The sequence below is a fragment of the Saimiri boliviensis genome, chromosome 11, assembly GCF_048565385.1.
Source record: "Saimiri boliviensis isolate mSaiBol1 chromosome 11, mSaiBol1.pri, whole genome shotgun sequence".
Lineage (NCBI taxonomy): Eukaryota > Metazoa > Chordata > Mammalia > Primates > Cebidae > Saimiri > Saimiri boliviensis.
Window position 1 is genome coordinate 88613977 of NC_133459.1, and position 18432 is coordinate 88632408.

Consider the following 18432-nt stretch of genomic DNA (forward strand, 5'->3'; position numbering starts at 1 on the left):
AAGACCCGCTTCGTACAAACTGATCTGCTGTGTGTTGGTTCCTTTTAGGAAGTTGCATCTATGTTTAGATTCAGCGAGGTAGAAACACGTTTCTTCTAAAAGCTGCGTTTGGACATTCCAGAGTTAATGGGAGAACAGGCTGTAAAGAGAATACCTTGCTCTAAAACCAAAACGGAGCTATCTAGCAGAATGGTTGTCAAAGTGTGCTTTCAACTTCCAGAGTTAAAGTGATGTGTGTTTGCAGCAGTTCAGAAACCCTTTCTTTGGAGAGTGCAGAAACAGTCATTTCCAGCCCTAGTGAGGCATATAACAGTTAGCAGTAAGAATGCGTTTCAAACACAGAAGACCCGCTTCGTACAAACTCATCTCTTGTGTCTTGGTTCCTTTTAGGAAGTTGCATCTATGTTTAGATTCAGTGAGGTAGAAATACGTTTCTTCTAAAAGCTGCATTTGGAATTTCCAGAGTGGATGGGAGAACAGGCTGTAAAGAGAAATACCTTGCTCTAAAACCAAATCGGAGCTATCTAGCAGAGTGGTTGTCAATGTGTGCATTCAACTTCCAGATTTAAACTGATGTGTGTTTGTAGCGGTTCAGAAACCCTTTCTTTGGAGAATGCAGAAACAGTCATTTCCAGCCCTAGAGACGCATGTAAGAGTTAGCAGTAAGAATGCGTTTCAAACACAGAAGACCCGCTTCATACAAACTGATATGCTGTGTGTTGGTTCCTTTTAGGAAGTTACATCTATGTTTAGATTCAGCGAGGTAGAAACACGTTTCTTCTAAACGCTGCGTTTGGACATTCCAGAATGGATGGGAGAACAGGCTGTAAAGAGAAATACCTTGCTCTAAAACCAAAACGGAGCTATCTAGCAGAATGGTTGTCAATGTGTGCATTCAACTTCCAGAGATAAACTGATGTGTGTTTGCAGCAGTTCAGAAACCCTTTATTTGGAGAATGCAGAAACAGTCATTGCCAGCACTTCTGACGCATATAATATTTAGCAGTAAGAATGCGTTTCAAACACAGAAGACCCGCTTCGTACAAACTCATCTGCTGTGTGTTGGTTCCTTTTAGGAAGTTGCATCTATGTTTAGATTCAGCGACGTAGAAACACGTTTCTTCTAAAAGCTGCGTTTGGATATTCCAGAGTAGATGGGAGAACAGGCTGTAAAGAGAAATACCTTACTCTAAAACCAAAACGGATCTATCTAGCAGAATGGTTGTCAATGTGTGCATTCAACTTCCAGAGTTAAACAGATATGTGTTTGCAGCAGTTCAGAAACCCTTTCTTTGGAGCATGCAGAAACAGTCATTTCCAGCCCTAGAGACGCATATAACAGTTAGCAGTAAGAATGCGTTTCAAACACAGAAGACCTCTTCGTACAAACTCATCTATTGTGTGTTGGTTCCTTTTAGGAAGTTGCATCTATGTTTAGATTCAGCGAGGTTGAAACACGTTTCTTTTAAAAGCTCCGTTTGGACATTCCAGAGTGGATGGGAGAACAGGCTGTAAAGAGAAATACCTTGCTCTAAAACCAAAACGGAGCTATCTAGCAGAATGGTTGTCAATGTGTGCATTCAACTTACAGAGTTAAACTGATGTGTGTTTGCAGCAGTTCAGAAACCCTTTCTTTGGAGAATGCAGAAACAGTCATTTCCAACCCCAGAGACGCATATAAGAGTTAGCAGTAAGAATGCGTTTCAAACACAGAAGACCCACTTCATACAAACCCATCTGCTGTGTGTTGGTTCCTTTTAGGATGTTTCATCTATGTTTAGATTCAACGAGGTAGAAACACGTTTCTTCTAAAAGCTGCGTTTGGACATTCCAGAGTGGAAGGGAGAAAAGGCTGTAAAGAGAAATACCTTGCTCTAAAACCAAAACGGAGCTATCTAGCAGAATGGTTGTCAATGTGTGCATTCAACTTCCAGAGTTAAACTGATTTGCGTTTGCAGCGGTTCAGAAACCCTTTCTTTGGAGAATGCAGAAACAGTCATTTCCAGCCCTAGAGACGCATGTAAGAGTTATCAGTAAGAATGCGTTTCAAACACAGAAGACCCGCTTCGTACAAACTCATCTGCTGTGTGTTGGTTCCTTTTAGGAAGTTGCATCTCTGTTTAGATTCAGCGAGGTAGAAACACGTTTCTTCTAAAAGCTGCGTTTGGACATTCCAGAGTGGATGGGAGAACAGGCTGTAATGAGAAATACCTTGCTCTAAAACCAAAACGGAGCTATCTAGCAGAATGGTTGTCAAAGTGTGCTTTCAACTTCCAGAGTTAAAGTGATGTGTGTTTGCAGCAGTTCAGAAACCCTTTCTTTGGAGAATGCAGAAACAGTCATTTCCAGCCCTAGTGAGGCATATAACAGTTAGCAGTAAGAATGCGTTTCAAACACAGAAGACCCGCTTCGTACAAACTCATCTCTTGTGTCTTGGTTCCTTTTAGGAAGTTGCATCTATGTTTAGATTCAGTGAGGTAGAAACACGTTTCTTCTAAAAGCTGCATTTGGAATTTCCAGAGTGGATGGGAGAACAGGCTGTAAAGAGAAATACCTTGCTCTAAAACCAAATCGGAGCTATCTAGCAGAGTGGTTGTCAATGTGTGCATTCAACTTCCAGATTTAAACTGATGTGTGTTTGTAGCGGTTCAGAAACCCTTTCTTTGGAGAATGCAGAAACAGTCATTTCCAGCCCTAGAGACGCATGTAAGAGTTAGCAGTAAGAATGCGTTTCAAACACAGAAGACCCGCTTCATACAAACTGATATGCTGTGTGTTGGTTCCTTTTAGGAAGTTGCATCTATGTTTAGATTCAGCGAGGTAGAAACACGTTTCTTCTAAACGCTGCGTTTGGACATTCCAGAATGGATGGGAGAACAGGCTGTAAAGAGAAATACCTTGCTCTAAAACCAAAACGGAGCTATCTAGCAGAATGGTTGTCAATGTGTGCATTCAACTTCCAGAGATAAACTGATGTGTGTTTGCAGCAGTTCAGAAACCCTTTATTTGGAGAATGCAGAAACAGTCATTTCCAGCACTAGTGACGGATGTAACAGTTAGCAGTAAGAATGCGTTTCAAACACAGAAGACCCGCTTCGTACAAACTCATCTGCTGTGTGTTGGTTCCTTTTAGGAAGTTGCATCTATGTTTAGATTCAGCGAGGTAGAAACACGTTTCTTCTAAACGCTGCGTTTGGACATTCCAGAATGGATGGGAGAACAGGCTGTAAAGAGAAATACCTTGCTCTAAAACCAAAACGGAGCTATCTAGCAGAATGGTTGTCAATGTGTGCATTCAACTTCCAGAGATAAACTGATGTGTGTTTGCAGCAGTTCAGAAACCCTTTATTTGGAGAATGCAGAAACAGTCATTTCCAGCACTAGTGACGGATATAACAGTTAGCAGTAAGAATGCGTTTCAAACACAAAAACCCGCTTCGTACAAACTGATCTGCTGTGTGTTGGTTCCTTTTAGGAAGTTGCATCTATGTTTAGATTCAGCGAGGTAGAAACACGTTTCTTCTAAAAGCTGCGTTTGGACATTCCAGAGTGGATGGGAGAACATGCTGTAAAGAGAAATACCTTGCTCTAAAACCAAAACGGAGCTATCTAGCAGAATGGTTGTCAATGTGTGTATTCAACTTCCAGAGTTAAACGGATGTGTGTTTGCAGCAGTTCAGAACCCTTTCTTTGGAGAATGCAGAAACAGTCATTTCCAGCCCTAGAGACGCATATAAGAGTTAGCAGTAAGAATGCGTTTCAAACACAGAAGACCCACATCGTACAAACTGATCTGCTATATGTTGGTTCCTTTTAGGAAGTTGCATCTATGTTTAGATTCAGTGAGGTAGAAACACGTTTCTTCTAAAAGCTGCGTTTGGACATTCCAGAGTGGATGGGAGAACAGGCTGTAATGAGAAATACCTTGCTCTAAAACCAGAAAGGAGCTATCTAGCAGAATGGTTGTCAATGTGTGCATTCAACTTCCAGAGTTAAACTGATGTGTGTTTGCAGCAGTTCAGAAACCCTTTCTTTGGAGAATGCAGAAACAGTCATTTCCAGCCCTAGAGACGCCTATAAGAGTTAGCAGTAAGAATGCGTTTCAAACACCGAAGACCTGCTTCGTACTAACTCATCTGCTGTGTGTTGGTTCCTTTTAGGAAGTTGCATATATGTTTAGATTCAGCGAGGTAGAAACACGTTTCTTCTAAAAGCTGCATTTGGACATTCCAGATTGGATGGGAGAACAGGCTGTAAAGAGAAATACCTTGCTCTAAAACCAAAACGGAGCTATCTAGCAGAATGGTTGTCAATGTGTGCATTCAACTTGCAGAGTTAAACTGATGTGTGTTTGCAGCAGTTCAGAAACCCTTTCTTTGGAGAATGCAGAAACAGTCATTGCCAGCACTTCTGACGCATATAATATTTAGCAGTAAGAATGCGTTTCAAACACAGAAGACCCGCTTCGTACAAACTCATCTGCTGTGTGTTGGTTCCTTTTAGGAAGTTGCATCTATGTTTAGATTCAGCGACGTAGAAACACGTTTCTTCTAAAAGCTGCGTTTGGATATTCCAGAGTAGATGGGAGAACAGGCTGTAAAGAGAAACACCTTACTCTAAAACCAAAACGGATCTATTTAGCAGAATGGTTGTCAATGTGTGCATTCAACTTCCAGAGTTAAACAGATATGTGTTTGCAGCAGTTCAGAAACCCTTTCTTTGGAGCATGCAGAAACAGTCATTTCCAGCCCTAGAGACGCATATAACAGTTAGCAGTAAGAATGCGTTTCAAACACAGAAGACCCGCTTCGTACAAACTCATCTGCTGTGTGTTGGTTCCTTTTAGGAAGTGGCATATATGTTTAGATTCAGCGAGGAAGAAACACGTTTCTTCTAAAAGCTGCATTTGGACATTCCAGAGTGGATGGGAGAACAGGCTGTAAAGAGAAATACCTTGCTCTAAAACCAAAACGGAGCTATCTAGCAGAATGGTTGTCAGTGTGTGCATTCAACTTGCAGAGTTATACTGATGTGTGTTTGCAGCAGTTCAGAAACCCTTTCTTTGGAGAATGCAGAAACAGTCATTTCCAGCCCTAGAGACGCATGTAAGAGTTAGCAGTAAGAATGCGTTTCAAACACAGAAGACCCGCTTCGTACAAACTCATCTGCTGTGTTTTGGTTCCTTTTAGGAAGTTGCATCTATGTTTAGATTCAGCGAGGTAGAAACACGTTTCTTCTAAAAGCTGCGTTTGGACATTCCAGAGTGGATGGGAGAACAGGCTGTAATGAGAAATACCTTGCTCTAAAACCAAAACGGAGCTATCTAGCAGAATGGTTGTCAAAGTGTGCTTTCAACTTCCAGAGTTAAAGTGATGTGTGTTTGCAGCAGTTCAGAAACCCTTTCTTTGGAGAATGCAGAAACAGTCATTTCCAGCCCTAGTGAGGCATATAACAGTTAGCAGTAAGAATGCGTTTCAAACACAGAAGACCCGCTTCGTACAAACTCATCTCTTGTGTCTTGGTTCCTTTTAGGAAGTTGCATCTATGTTTAGATTCAGTGAGGTAGAAACACGTTTCTTCTAAAAGCTGCATTTGGAATTTCCAGAGTGGATGGGAGAACAGGCTGTAAAGAGAAATACCTTGCTCTAAAACCAAATCGGAGCTATCTAGCAGAGTGGTTGTCAATGTGTGCATTCAACTTCCAGATTTAAACTGATGTGTGTTTGTAGCGGTTCAGAAACCCTTTCTTTGGAGAATGCAGAAACAGTCATTTCCAGCCCTAGAGACGCATGTAAGAGTTAGCAGTAAGAATGCGTTTCAAACACAAAAGACCCGCTTCATACAAACTGATATGCTGTGTGTTGGTTCCTTTTAGGAAGTTGCATCTATGTTTAGATTCAGCGAGGTAGAAACACGTTTCTTCTAAACGCTGCGTTTGGACATTCCAGAATGGATGGGAGAACAGGCTGTAAAGAGAAATACCTTGCTCTAAAACCAAAACGGAGCTATCTAGCAGAATGGTTGTCAATGTGTGCATTCAACTTCCAGAGATAAACTGATGTGTGTTTGCAGCAGTTCAGAAACCCTTTATTTGGAGAATGCAGAAACAGTCATTTCCAGCACTAGTGACGGATATAACAGTTAGCAGTAAGAATGCGTTTCAAACACAAAAGACCAGCTTCGTACAAACTGATCTGCTGTGTGTTGGTTCCTTTTAGGAAGTTGCATCTATGTGTAGATTCAGCGAGGTAGAAACACGTTTCTTCTAAAAGCTGCGTTTGGACATTCCAGAGTGGATGGGAGAACATGCTGTAAAGAGAAATACCTTGCTCTAAAACCAAAACGGAGCTATCTAGCAGAATGGTTGTCAATGTGTGCATTCAACTTGCAGAGTTAAACTGATGTGTGTTTGCAGCAGTTCAGAAACCCTTTCTTTGGAGAGTTCAGAAACAGTCATTGCCAGCACTTCTGACGCATATAATATTTAGCAGTAAGAATGCGTTTCAAACACAGAAGACCCGCTTCGTACAAACTCATCTGCTGTGTGTTTGTTCCTTTTAGGAAGTTGCATCTATGTTTAGATTCAGCGACGTAGAAACACGTTTCTTCTAAAAGCTGCGTTTGGATATTCCAGAGTAGAATGGAGAACAGGCTGTAAAGAGAAATACCTTACTCTAAAACCAAAACGGATCTATCTAGCAGAATGGTTGTCAATGTGTGCATTCAACTTCCAGAGTTAAACAGATATGTGTTTGCAGCAGTTCAGAAACCCTTTCTTTGGAGCATGCAGAAACAGTCATTTCCAGCCCTAGAGACGCCTATAACAGTTAGCAGTAAGAATGCGTTTCAAACACAGAAGACCCTCTTCGTACAAACTCATCTCTTGTGTGTTGGTTCCTTTTAGGAAGTTGCCTCTATGTTTAGATTCAGCGAGGTTGAAACACGTTTCATTTAAAAGCTGCGTTTGCACATTCCAGAGTGGATGGGAGAAAAGGCTGTAAAGAGAAATACCTTGCTCTAAAACCAAAACGGAGCTATCTAGCAGAATGGTTGTCAATGTGTGCATTCAACTTCCAGAGTTAAACTGATTTGCGTTTGCAGCGGTTCAGAAACCTTTTCTTTGGAGAATGCAGAAACAGTCATTTCCAGCCCTAGAGACGCATATAAGAGTTATCAGTAAGAATGCGTTTCAAACACAGAAGACCCGCTTCGTACAAACTGATCTGCTGTGTGTTGGTTCCTTTTAGGAAGTTGCATCTATGTTTAGATTCAGCGAGGTAGAAACACGTTTCTTCTAAAAGCTGCGTTTGGACATTCCAGAGTGGATGGGAGAACAGGCTGTAAAGAGAAATACCTTGCTCTAAAACCAAAACGGAGCTATCTAGCAGAATGGTTGTCAGTGTGTGCATTCAACTTGCAGATTTAAACTGATGTGTGTTTGCAGCAGTTCAGAAACCCTTTCTTTGGAGAATGCAGAAACAGTCATTTCCAGCCCTAGAGACGCATATAAGAGTTAGCAGTAAGAATGCGTTTCAAACACAGAAGACCCGCTTCGTACAAACTGATCTGCTGTGTGTTGGTTCCTTTTAGGAAGTTGCATCTATGTTTAGATTCAGCGAGGTAGAAACACGTGTCTTCTAAAAGCTGCTTTTGGACATTCCAGAGTGGATGGGAGAAAAGGCTGTAAAGAGAAATACCTTGCTCTAAAACCAAAACGGAGCTATCTAGCATAATGGTTGTCCATGTGTGCCTTCAACTTGCAGAGTTAAACTGATGTGTGTTTGCAGCAGTTCAGAACCCTTTCTTTGGAGAATGCAGAATCAGTCATTTCCAGCCCTAGAAACGCATATAAGAGTTAGCAGTAAGAATGCGTTTCAAACACAGAAGACGCGCTTCGTAGAAACTCATCTCTTGTGTGTTGGTTCCTTTTAGAAAGTTGCATCTATGTTTAGATTCAGCGAGGTAGAAACACGTTTCTTCTAAAAGCTGCATTTGGACATTCCAGAGTGGATGGGAGAAAAGGCTGTAAAGAGAAATACCTTGCTCTAAAACCAAAACGGAGCTATCTAGCAGAATGGTTGTCAATGTGTGCATTCAACTTCCAGAGTTAAACTGATGTGCGTTTGCAGCGGTTCAGAAACCCTTTCTTTGGAGAATGCAGAAACAGTCATTTCCAGCCCTAGAGACGCATATAAGAGTTAGCAGTAAGAATGCGTTTCAAACACAGAAGACCCGTTTCGTACAAATTGATCTGCTGTGTGTTGGTTCCTTTTAGGAAGTTGCATATATGTTTAGATTCAGCGAGGTAGAAACACGTTTCTTCTAAAAGCTTCATTTGGACATTCCAGATTGGATGGGAGAAGAGGCTGTAAAGAGAAATACCTTGCTCTAAAACCAAAACGGAGCTATCTAGCAGAATGGTTGTCAATGTGTGCATTCAACTTCCAGAGTTAAACTGATGTGTGTTTGCAGCAGTTCAGAAACCCTTTCTTTGGAGAGTTCAGAAACAGTCATTGCCAGCACTTCTGACGCATATAATATTTAGCAGTAAGAATGCGTTTCAAACACAGAAGACCCGCTTCGTACAAACTCATCTGCTGTGTGTTGGTTCCTTTTAGGAAGTTGCATCTATGTTTAGATTCAGCGACGTAGAAACACGTTTCTTCTAAAAGCTGCGTTTGGATATTCCAGAGTAGATGGGAGAACAGGCTGTAAAGAGAAATACCTTACTCTAAAACCAAAACTGATCTATCTAGCAGAATGGTTGTCAATGTGTGCATTCAACTTCCAGAGTTAAACAGATATGTGTTTGCAGCAGTTCAGAAACCCTTTCTTTGGAGCATGCAGAAACAGTCATTTCCAGCCCTAGAGACGCATATAACAGTTAGCAGTAAGAATGCGTTTCAAACACAGAAGACCCGCTTCGTACAAACTCATCTGCTGTGTATTGGTTCCTTTTAGGAAGTTGCATATATGTTTAGATTCAGCGAGGAAGAAACACGTTTCTTCTAAAAGCTGCATTTGGACATTTCTGAGTGGATGGGAGAACAGTCTGTAAAGAGAAATACCTTGCTCTAAAACCAAAACGGAGCTATCTAGCAGAATGAGTGTCAATGTGTGCATTCAACTTCCAGACATAAACTGATGTGTGTTTGCAGCAGTTCAGAAACCCTTTCTTTGGAGAATGCAGAAACAGTCATTTCCAGCCCGAGAGATGCATATAAGAGTTAGCTGTAAGAATGCGTTTTAAACACAGAACACCAGCTTCGTAAAAACTCATCTCTTGTGTGTTGGTTCCTTTTAGGAAGTTGCATCTATGTTTAGATTCAGCGAGGTTGAAACACGTTTCTTTTAAAAGCTGCGTTTGGACATTCCAGAGTGGATGGGAGAACAGGCTGTAAAGAGAAATACCTTGCTCTAAAACCAAAACGGAGCTATCTAGCAGAATGGTTGTCAATGTGTGCATTCAACTTCCACATTTAAACTGATGTGTGTTTGGAGCAGTTCAGAAACACTTTCTTTGGAGAATTCAGAAACAGTCATTGCCAGCACTACTGACGCATATAATAGTTAGCATTAAGAATGCGTTTCAAACACAGAAGACCCGCTTCGTACAAACTCATCTGCTGTGTGTTGGTTCCTTTTAGGAAGTTTCATCTATGTTTAGATTCAGCGACGTAGAAACACGTTTCTTCTAAAAGCTGCGTTTGGATATTCCAGAGTGGACGGGAGAACAGGCTGTAAAGAGAAATACCTTGCTCTAAAACCAAAACGGAGCTATCTAGCAGAATGGTTGCCAATGTGTGCATTCAACTTCCAGAGTTAAACTGATGTGTGTTTGCAGCGGTTCAGAAACCCTTTCTTTGGAGAATGCAGAAAGTCATTTCCAGCCCTAGAGACGCATGTAAGAGTTAGCATTAAGAATGCGTTTCAAACAGAGAAGACCCGATTTGTACAAACTCATCTCTTTTGTGTTGGTTCCTTTTAGGAAGTTGCATCTATGTTTAGAATCAACGAGGTAGAAACACGTTTCTTCTAAAAGCTGCATTTGGACATTCCAGAGTGGATGGGAGAAAAGGCTGTAAAGAGAAATACCTTGCTCTAAAACCAAAACGGAGCTATCTAGCAGAATGGTTGTCAATGTGTGCATTCAACTTCCAGAGTTAAACTGATTTGCGTTTGCAGCGGTTCAGAAACCCTTTCTTTGGAGAATGCAGAAACAGTCATTTCCAGCCCAAGAGACGCATAAAAGAGTTATCAGTAAGAATGCGTTTCAAACACAGAAGACCCGCTTCGTACAAACTGATCTGCTGTGTGTTGGTTCCTTTTAGGAAGTTGCATCTATGTTTAGATTCAGTGAGGTAGAAACACGTTTCTTCTAAAAGCTGCGTTTGTACTTTCCAGAGTGGACGGGAGAACAGGCTGTAAAGAGAAATACCTTGCTCTAAAACCAAAACGGAGCTATCTAGCAGAATGGTTGTCAATGTGTGCCTTCAACTTCCAGAGTTAAACTGATGTGTGTTTGCAGCAGTTCAGAAACCCTTTCTTTGGAGAATGCAGAAACAGTCATTTCCAGCCCTAGAGACGCATGTAAGAGTTAGCAGTAAGAATGCGTTTCAAACACAGAAGACCCGCTTCGTACAAATTGATCTGCTGTGTGTTGGTTCCTTTTAGGAAGTTGCATCTATGTTTAGATTCAGCGAGGTAGAAACACGTTTCTTCTAAAAGCTGCGTTTGGACATTCCAGAGTGGATGGGAGAACATGCTGTAAAGAGAAATACCTTGCTCTAAAACCAAAACGGAGCTATCTAGCAGAATGGTTGTCAATGTGTGCATTCAACGTCCAGAGATAAACGGATGTGTGTTTGCAGCGGTTCAGAAACCCTTTCTTTGGAGAATGCAGAAACAGTCATTTCCAGCCCTAGAGACGCATATAAGAGTTAGCAGTAAGAATGCGTTTCAAACACAGAAGACCCGCTTCGTACAAACTGATCTGCTGTGTGTTGGTTCCTTTTAGGAAGTTGCATCTATGTTTAGATTCAGCGAGGTAGAAACACGTGTCTTCTAAAAGCTGCATTTGGACATTCCAGAGTGGATGGGAGAAAAGGCTGTAAAGAGAAATACCTTGCTCTAAAACCAAAACGGAGCTATCTAGCAGAATGGTTGTCAATGTGTGCATTCAACTTCCAGAGGTAAACTGATGTGCGTTTGCAGCGGTTCAGAAACCCTTTCTTTGGAGAATGCAGAAACAGTCATTTCCAGCCCTAGAGACGCATATAAGAGTTAGCAGTAAGAATGCGTTTCAAACACAGAAGACCCGTTTCGTACAAATTGATCTGCTGTGTGTTGGTTCCTTTTAGGAAGTTGCATATATGTTTAGATTCAGCGAGGTAGAAACACGTTTCTTCTAAAAGCTGCATTTGGACATTCCAGATTGGATGGGAGAACAGGCTGTAAAGAGAAATACCTTGCTCTAAAACCAAAACGGAGCTATCTAGCAGAATGGTTGTCAATGGGTGCATTCAACTTGCAGAGTTAAACTGATGTGTGTTTGCAGCAGTTCAGAAACCCTTTCTTTGGAGAGTTCAGAAACAGTCATTGCCAGCACTTCTGACGCATATAATATTTAGCAGTAAGAATGCGTTTCAAACACAGAAGACCCGCTTCGTACAAACTCATCTGCTGTGTGTTGGTTCCTTTTAGGAAGTTGCATCTATGTTTAGATTCAGCGACGTAGAAACACGTTTCTTCTAAAAGCTGCGTTTGGATATTCCAGAGTAGATGGGAGAACAGGCTGTAAAGAGAAATACCTTACTCTAAAACCAAAACGGATCTATCTAGCAGAATGGTTGTCAATGTGTGCATTCAACTTCCAGAGTTAAACAGATATGTGTTTGCAGCAGTTCAGAAACCCTTTCTTTGGAGCATGCAGAAACAGTCATTTCCAGCCCTAGAGACGCATATAACAGTTAGCAGTAAGAATGTGTTTCAAACACAGAAGACCCTCTTCGTACAAACTCATCTCTTGTGTGTTGGTTCCTTTTAGGAAGTTGCATCTATGTTTAGATTCAGCGAGGTAGAAACACGTTTCTTCTAAAAGCTGCATTTGGACATTCCAGATTGGATGGGAGAACAGGCTGTAAAGAGAAATACCTTGCTCTAAAACCAAAACGGAGCTATCTAGCAGAATGGTTGTCAATGTGTGCATTCAACTTGCAGAGTTAAACTGATGTGTGTTTGCAGCAGTTCAGAAACCCTTTCTTTGGAGAGTTCAGAAACAGTCATTGCCAGCACTTCTGACGCATATAATATTTAGCAGTAAGAATGCGTTTCAAACACAGAAGACCCGCTTCGTACAAACTCATCTGCTGTGTGTTGGTTCCTTTTAGGAAGTTGCATCTATGTTTAGATTCAGCGACGTAGAAACACGTTTCTTCTAAAAGCTGCGATGGATATTCCAGAGTAGATGGGAGAACAGGCTGTAAAGAGAAATACCTTACTCTGAAACCAAAACGGATCTATCTAGCAGAATGGTTGTCAATGTGTGCATTCAACTTCCAGAGTTAAACAGATATGTGTTTGCAGCAGTTCAGAAACCCTTTCTTTGGAGCATGCAGAAACAGTCATTTCCAGCCCTAGAGACGCCTATAAGAGTTAGCAGTAAGAATGCGTTTCAAACACAGAAGACCCGCTTCGTACAAACTCATCTGCTGTGTGTTGGTTCCTTTTAGGAAGTTGCATATATGTTTAGATTCAGCGAGGAAGAAACACGTTTCTTCTAAAAGCTGCATTTGGACATTTCTGAGTGGATGGGAGAACAGTCTGTAAAGAGAAATACCTTGCTCTAAAACCAAAACGGAGCTATCTAGCAGAATGAGTGTCAATGTGTGCATTCAACTTCCAGATTTAAACTGATGTGTGTTTGTAGCGGTTCAGAAACCCTTTCTTTGGAGAATGCAGAAACAGTCATTTCCAGCCCTATAGACGCATGTAAGAGTTAGCAGTAAGAATGCGTTTCAAACACAGAAGACCCGCTTCATACAAACTGATATGCTGTGTGTTGGTTCCTTTTAGGAAGTTGCATCTATGTTTAGATTCAGCGAGGTAGAAACACGTTTCTTCTAAAAGCTGCATTTGGACATTCCAGAGTGGATGGGAGAAAAGGCTGTAAAGAGAAATAACTTGCTCTAAAACAAAAACGGAGCTATCTAGCAGAATGGTTGTCAATGTGTGCATTCAACTTCCAGAGTTAAACTGATGTGCGTTTGCAGCGGTTCAGAAACCCTTTCTTTGGAGAATGCAGAAACAGTCATTTCCAGCCCTAGAGACGCATATAAGAGTTAGCAGTAAGAATGCGTTTCAAACACAGAAGACCCGCTTCGTACAAACTGATCTGCTGTGTGTTGGTTCCTTTTAGGAAGTTGCATATATGTTTAGATTCAGAGAGGTGGAAACACGTTTCTTCTAAAAGCTGCGTTTGGACTTTCCAGAGTGGACGGGAGAACAGGCTGTAAAGAGAAATACCTTGCTCTAAAACCAAAACGGAGCTATCTAGCAGAATGCTTGTCAATGTGTGCATTCAACTTCCAGAGTTAAACTGATGTGTGTTTGCAGCGGTTCAGAAACCCTTTCTTTGGAGAATGCAGAAAGTCATTTCCAGCCCTAGAGACGCATGTAAGAGTTAGCAGTAAGTATGCGTTTCAAACAGAGAAGACCCGCATCGTACAAACTAATCTGCTGTGTGTTCGTTCCTTTTAGGAAGTTGCATCTATGTTTAGATTCAGCGAGGTAGAAACACGTTTCTTCTAAAAGCTGCGTTTGGACATTCCAGAGTGGATGGGAGAACAGGCTGTAAAGAGAAATACCTTGCTCTAAAACCAAAACGGAGCTATCTAGCAGAATGGTTGTCAGTGTGTGCATTCAACTTGCAGAGTTAAACTGATGTATGTTTGCAGCAGTTCAGAAACCCTTTCTTTGGAGAATGCAGAAACAGTCATTTCCAGCCCTAGAGACGCATGTAAGAGTTAGCAGTAAGAATGCGTTTCAAACACAGAAGACCCGCTTCGTACAAATTGATCTGCTGTGTGTTGGTTCCTTTTAGGAAGTTGCATCTATGTTTAGAATCAGCGAGGTAGAAACACGTTTCTTCTAAAAGCTGCGTTTGGACATTCCAGAGTGGATGGGAGAACATGCTGTAAAGAGAAATACCTTGCTCTAAAACCAAAACGGAGCTATCTAGCAGAATGGTTGTCAATGTGTGCATTCAACTTCCAGAGTTAAACGGATGTGTGTTTGCAGCGGTTCAGAAACCCTTTCTTTGGAGAATGCAGAAACAGTCATTTCCAGCCCTAGAGACGCATATAAGAGTTAGCAGTAAGAATGCGTTTCAAACACAGAAGACCCGCTTCGTACAAACTGATCTGCTGTGTGTTGGTTCCTTTTAGGAAGTTGCATCTATGTTTAGATTCAGCGAGGTAGAAACACGTGTCTTCTAAAAGCTGCTTTTGGACATTCCAGAGTGGATGGGAGAAAAGGCTGTAAAGAGAAATACCTTGCACTAAAACCAAAATGGAGCTATCTAGCATAATGGTTGTCAATGTGTGCCTTCAACTTGCAGAGTTAAACTGATGTGTGTTTGCAGCAGTTCAGAACCCTTTCTTTGGAGAATGCAGAAACAGTCATTTCCAGCCCTAGAAACGCATATTAGAGTTAGCAGTAAGAATGCGTTTCAAACACAGAAGACGCGCTTCGTAGAAACTCATCTCTTGTGTGTTGGTTCCTTTTAGGAAGTTGCATCTATGTTTAGATTCAGCGAGGTAGAAACACGTTTCTTCTTAAAGCTGCATTTGGACATTACAGAGTGGATTGGAGAAAAGGCTGTAAAGAGAAATACCTTGCTCTAAAATCAAAACGGAGCTATCTAGCAGAATGTTTGTCAATGTGTGCATTCAACTTCCAGAGTTAAACTGATGTGCGTTTGCAGCGGTTCAGAAACCCTTTCTTTGGAGAATGCAGAAACAGTCATTTCCAGCCCTAGAGACGCATATAAGAGTTAGCAGTAAGAATGCGTTTCAAACACAGAAGACCCGTTTCGTACAAATTGATCTGCTGTGTGTTGGTTCCTTTTAAGAAGTTGCATCTATGTTTAGATTCAGCGAGGTAGAAACACGTTTCTTCTAAAAGCTGCGTTTGGACATTCCAGAGTGGATGGCAGAACAGGCTGTAAAGAGAAATACCTTGCTCAAAAACCAAAACGGAGCTATCTAGCAGAATGGTTGTCAATGTGTGCATTCAACTTGCAGAGTTAAACTGATGTGTGTTTGCAGCAGTTCAGAAACCCTTTCTTTGGAGAGTTCAGAAACAGTCATTGCCAGCACTTCTGACGCATATAATATTTAGCAGTAAGAATTCGTTTCAAACACAGAAGACCCGCTTCGTACAAACTCATCTGCTGTGTGTTGGTTCCTTTTAGGAAGTTGCATCTATGTTTAGATTCAGCGACGTAGAAACACGTTTCTTCTAAAAGCTGCGTTTGGATATTCCAGAGTAGATGGGAGAACAGGCTGTAAAGAGAAATACCTTACTCTAAAACCAAAACGGATCTATCTAGCAGAATGGTTGTCAATGTGTGCATTCAACTTCCAGAGTTAAACAGATATGTGTTTGCAGCAGTTCAGAAACCCTTTCTTTGGAGCATGCAGAAACAGTCATTTCCAGCCCTAGAGATGCATATAACAGTTAGCAGTAAGAATGCGTTTCAAACACAAAAGACCCGCTTCGTACAAACTCATCTGCTGTGTGTTGGTTCCTTTTAGGAAGTTGCATCTATATTTAGATTCAGCGAGGTAGAAACACGTTTCTTCTAAAAGCTGCGTTTGGACATTCCAGAGTGGATGGGAGAACAGGCTGTAAAGAGAAATACCTTGCTCTAAAACCAAAACGGAGCTATCTAGCAGAATGGTTGTCAAAGTGTGCTTTCAACTTCCAGAGTTAAAGTGATGTGTGTTTGCAGCGGTTCAGAAACCCTTTCTTTGGAGAATGCAGAAAGTCATTTCCAGCCCTAGAGACGCATGTAAGAGTTAGCAATAAGAATGCGTTTCAAACAGAGAAGACCCGCTTAGTACAAACTCATCTCTTGTGTGTTGGTTCCTTTTAGGAAGTTGCATCTATGTTTAGATTCAGCGAGGTAGAAACACGTTTCTTCCAAAAGCTGCATTTGGACATTCCAGAGTGGATGGGAGAAAAGGCTGTAAAGAGAAATACCTTGCTCTAAAACCAAAACGGAGCTATCTAGCAGAATGGTTGTCAATGTGTGCATTCAACTTCCAGAGTTAAACTGATGTGCGTTTGCAGCGGTTCAGAAACCCTTTCTTTGGAGAATGCAGAAAGTCATTTCCAGCCCTAGAGACGCATGTAAGAGTTAGCAGTAAGAATGCTTTTCAAACAGAGAGGACCCGCACCGTACAAACTAATCTGCTAAGTGTTGGTTCCTTTTAGGAAGTTGCATCTATGTTTAGATTCAGTGAGGTAGAAACACGTTTCTTCTAAAAGCTGCGTTTGGACTTTCCAGAGTGGACGGGAGAACAGGCTGTAAAGAGAAATACCTTGCTCTAAAACCAAAACGGAGCTATCAAGCAGAATGGTTGTCAGTGTGTGCATTCAAATTGCAGAGTTAAACTGATGTGTGTTTGCAGCAGTTCAGAAACCCTTTCTTTGGAGAATACAGAAACAGTCATTTCCAGCCCTAGAGACGCATGTAAGAGTTAGCAGTAAGAATGCGTTTCAAACACAGAAGACCCGCTTCGTACAAACTCATCTGCTGTGTGTTGGTTCCTTTTAGGAAGTTGCATCTATGTTTAGATTCAGCGAGGTAGAAACACGTTTCTTCTAAAAGCTGCGTTTGGACAATCCAGAGTGGATGGGAGAACAGGCTGTAAAGAGAAATACCTTGCTCTAAAACCAAAATGGAGCTATCTAGCAGAATGGTTGTCAAAGTGTGCTTTCAACTTCCAGAGTTAAAGTGATGTGTGTTTGCAGCAGTTCAGAAACCCTTTCTTTGGAGAATGCAGAAACAGTCATTTCCAGCCCTAGTGAGGCATATAACAGTTAGCAGTAAGAATGCGTTTCAAACACAGAAGACCCGCTTCGTACAAACTCATCTCTTGTGTCTTGGTTCCTTTTAGGAAGTTGCATCTATGTTTAGATTCAGTGAGGTAGAAACACGTTTCTTCTAAAAGTTGCATTTGGAATTTCCAGAGTGGATGGGAGAACAGGCTGTAAAGAGAAATACCTTGCTCTAAAACCAAATCGGAGCTATCTAGCAGAGTGGTTGTCAATGTGTGCATTCAACTTCCAGATTTAAACTGCTGTGTGTTTGTAGCGGTTCAGAAACCCTTTCTTTGGAGAATGCAGAAACAGTCATTTCCAGCCCTAGAGACGCATGTAAGAGTTAGCAGTAAGAATGCGTTTCAAACACAGAAGACCCGCTTCATACAAACTGATCTGCTGTGTGTTCGTTCCTTTTAGGAAGTTGCATCTATGTTTAGATTCAGCGAGGTAGAAACATGTTTCTTATAAAAGCTGCATTTGGACATTCCAGAGTGGATGGGAGAACAGGCTGTAAAGAGAAATACCTTGCTCTAAAACCAAAACGGAGCTATCTAGCAGAATGGTTGTCAATGTGTGCATTCAACTTCCAGAGATAAACTGATGTGTGCTTGCAGCAGTTCAGAAACCCTTTATTTGGAGAATGCAGAAACAGTCATTTCCAGCACTAGTGACGGATGTAACAGTTAGCAGTAAGAATGCGTTTCAAACACAGAAGACCCGCTTCGTACAAACTCATCTGCTGTGTGTTGGTTCCTTTTAGGAAGTTGCATATATGTTTAGATTCAGCGAGGAAGAAACACGTTTCTTCTAAACGCTGCGTTTGGACATTCCAGAATGGATGGGAGAACAGGCTGTAAAGAGAAATACCTTGCTCTAAAACCAAAACGGAGCTATTTAGCAGAATGGTTGTCAATGTGTGCATTCAACTTCCAGAGATAAACTGACTTGTGTTTGCAGCAGTTCAGAAACCCTTTATTTGGAGAATGCAGAAACAGTCATTTCCAGCACTAGTGACGGATATAACAGTTAGCAGTAAGAATGCGTTTCAAACACAAAAGACCCGCTTCGTACAAACTGATCTGCTGTGTGTTGGTTCCTTTTAGGAAGTTGCATCTATGTTTAGATTCAGCGAGGTAGAAACACGTTTCTTCTAAAAGCTGCGTTTGGACATTCCAGAGTGGAAGGGAGAACATGCTGTAAAGAGAAATACCTTGCTCTAAAACCAAAACGGAGCTATCTAGCAGAATGGTTGTCAATGTGTGTATTCAACTTCCAGAGTTAAACGGATGTGTGTTTGCAGCAGTTCAGAACCCTTTCTTTGGA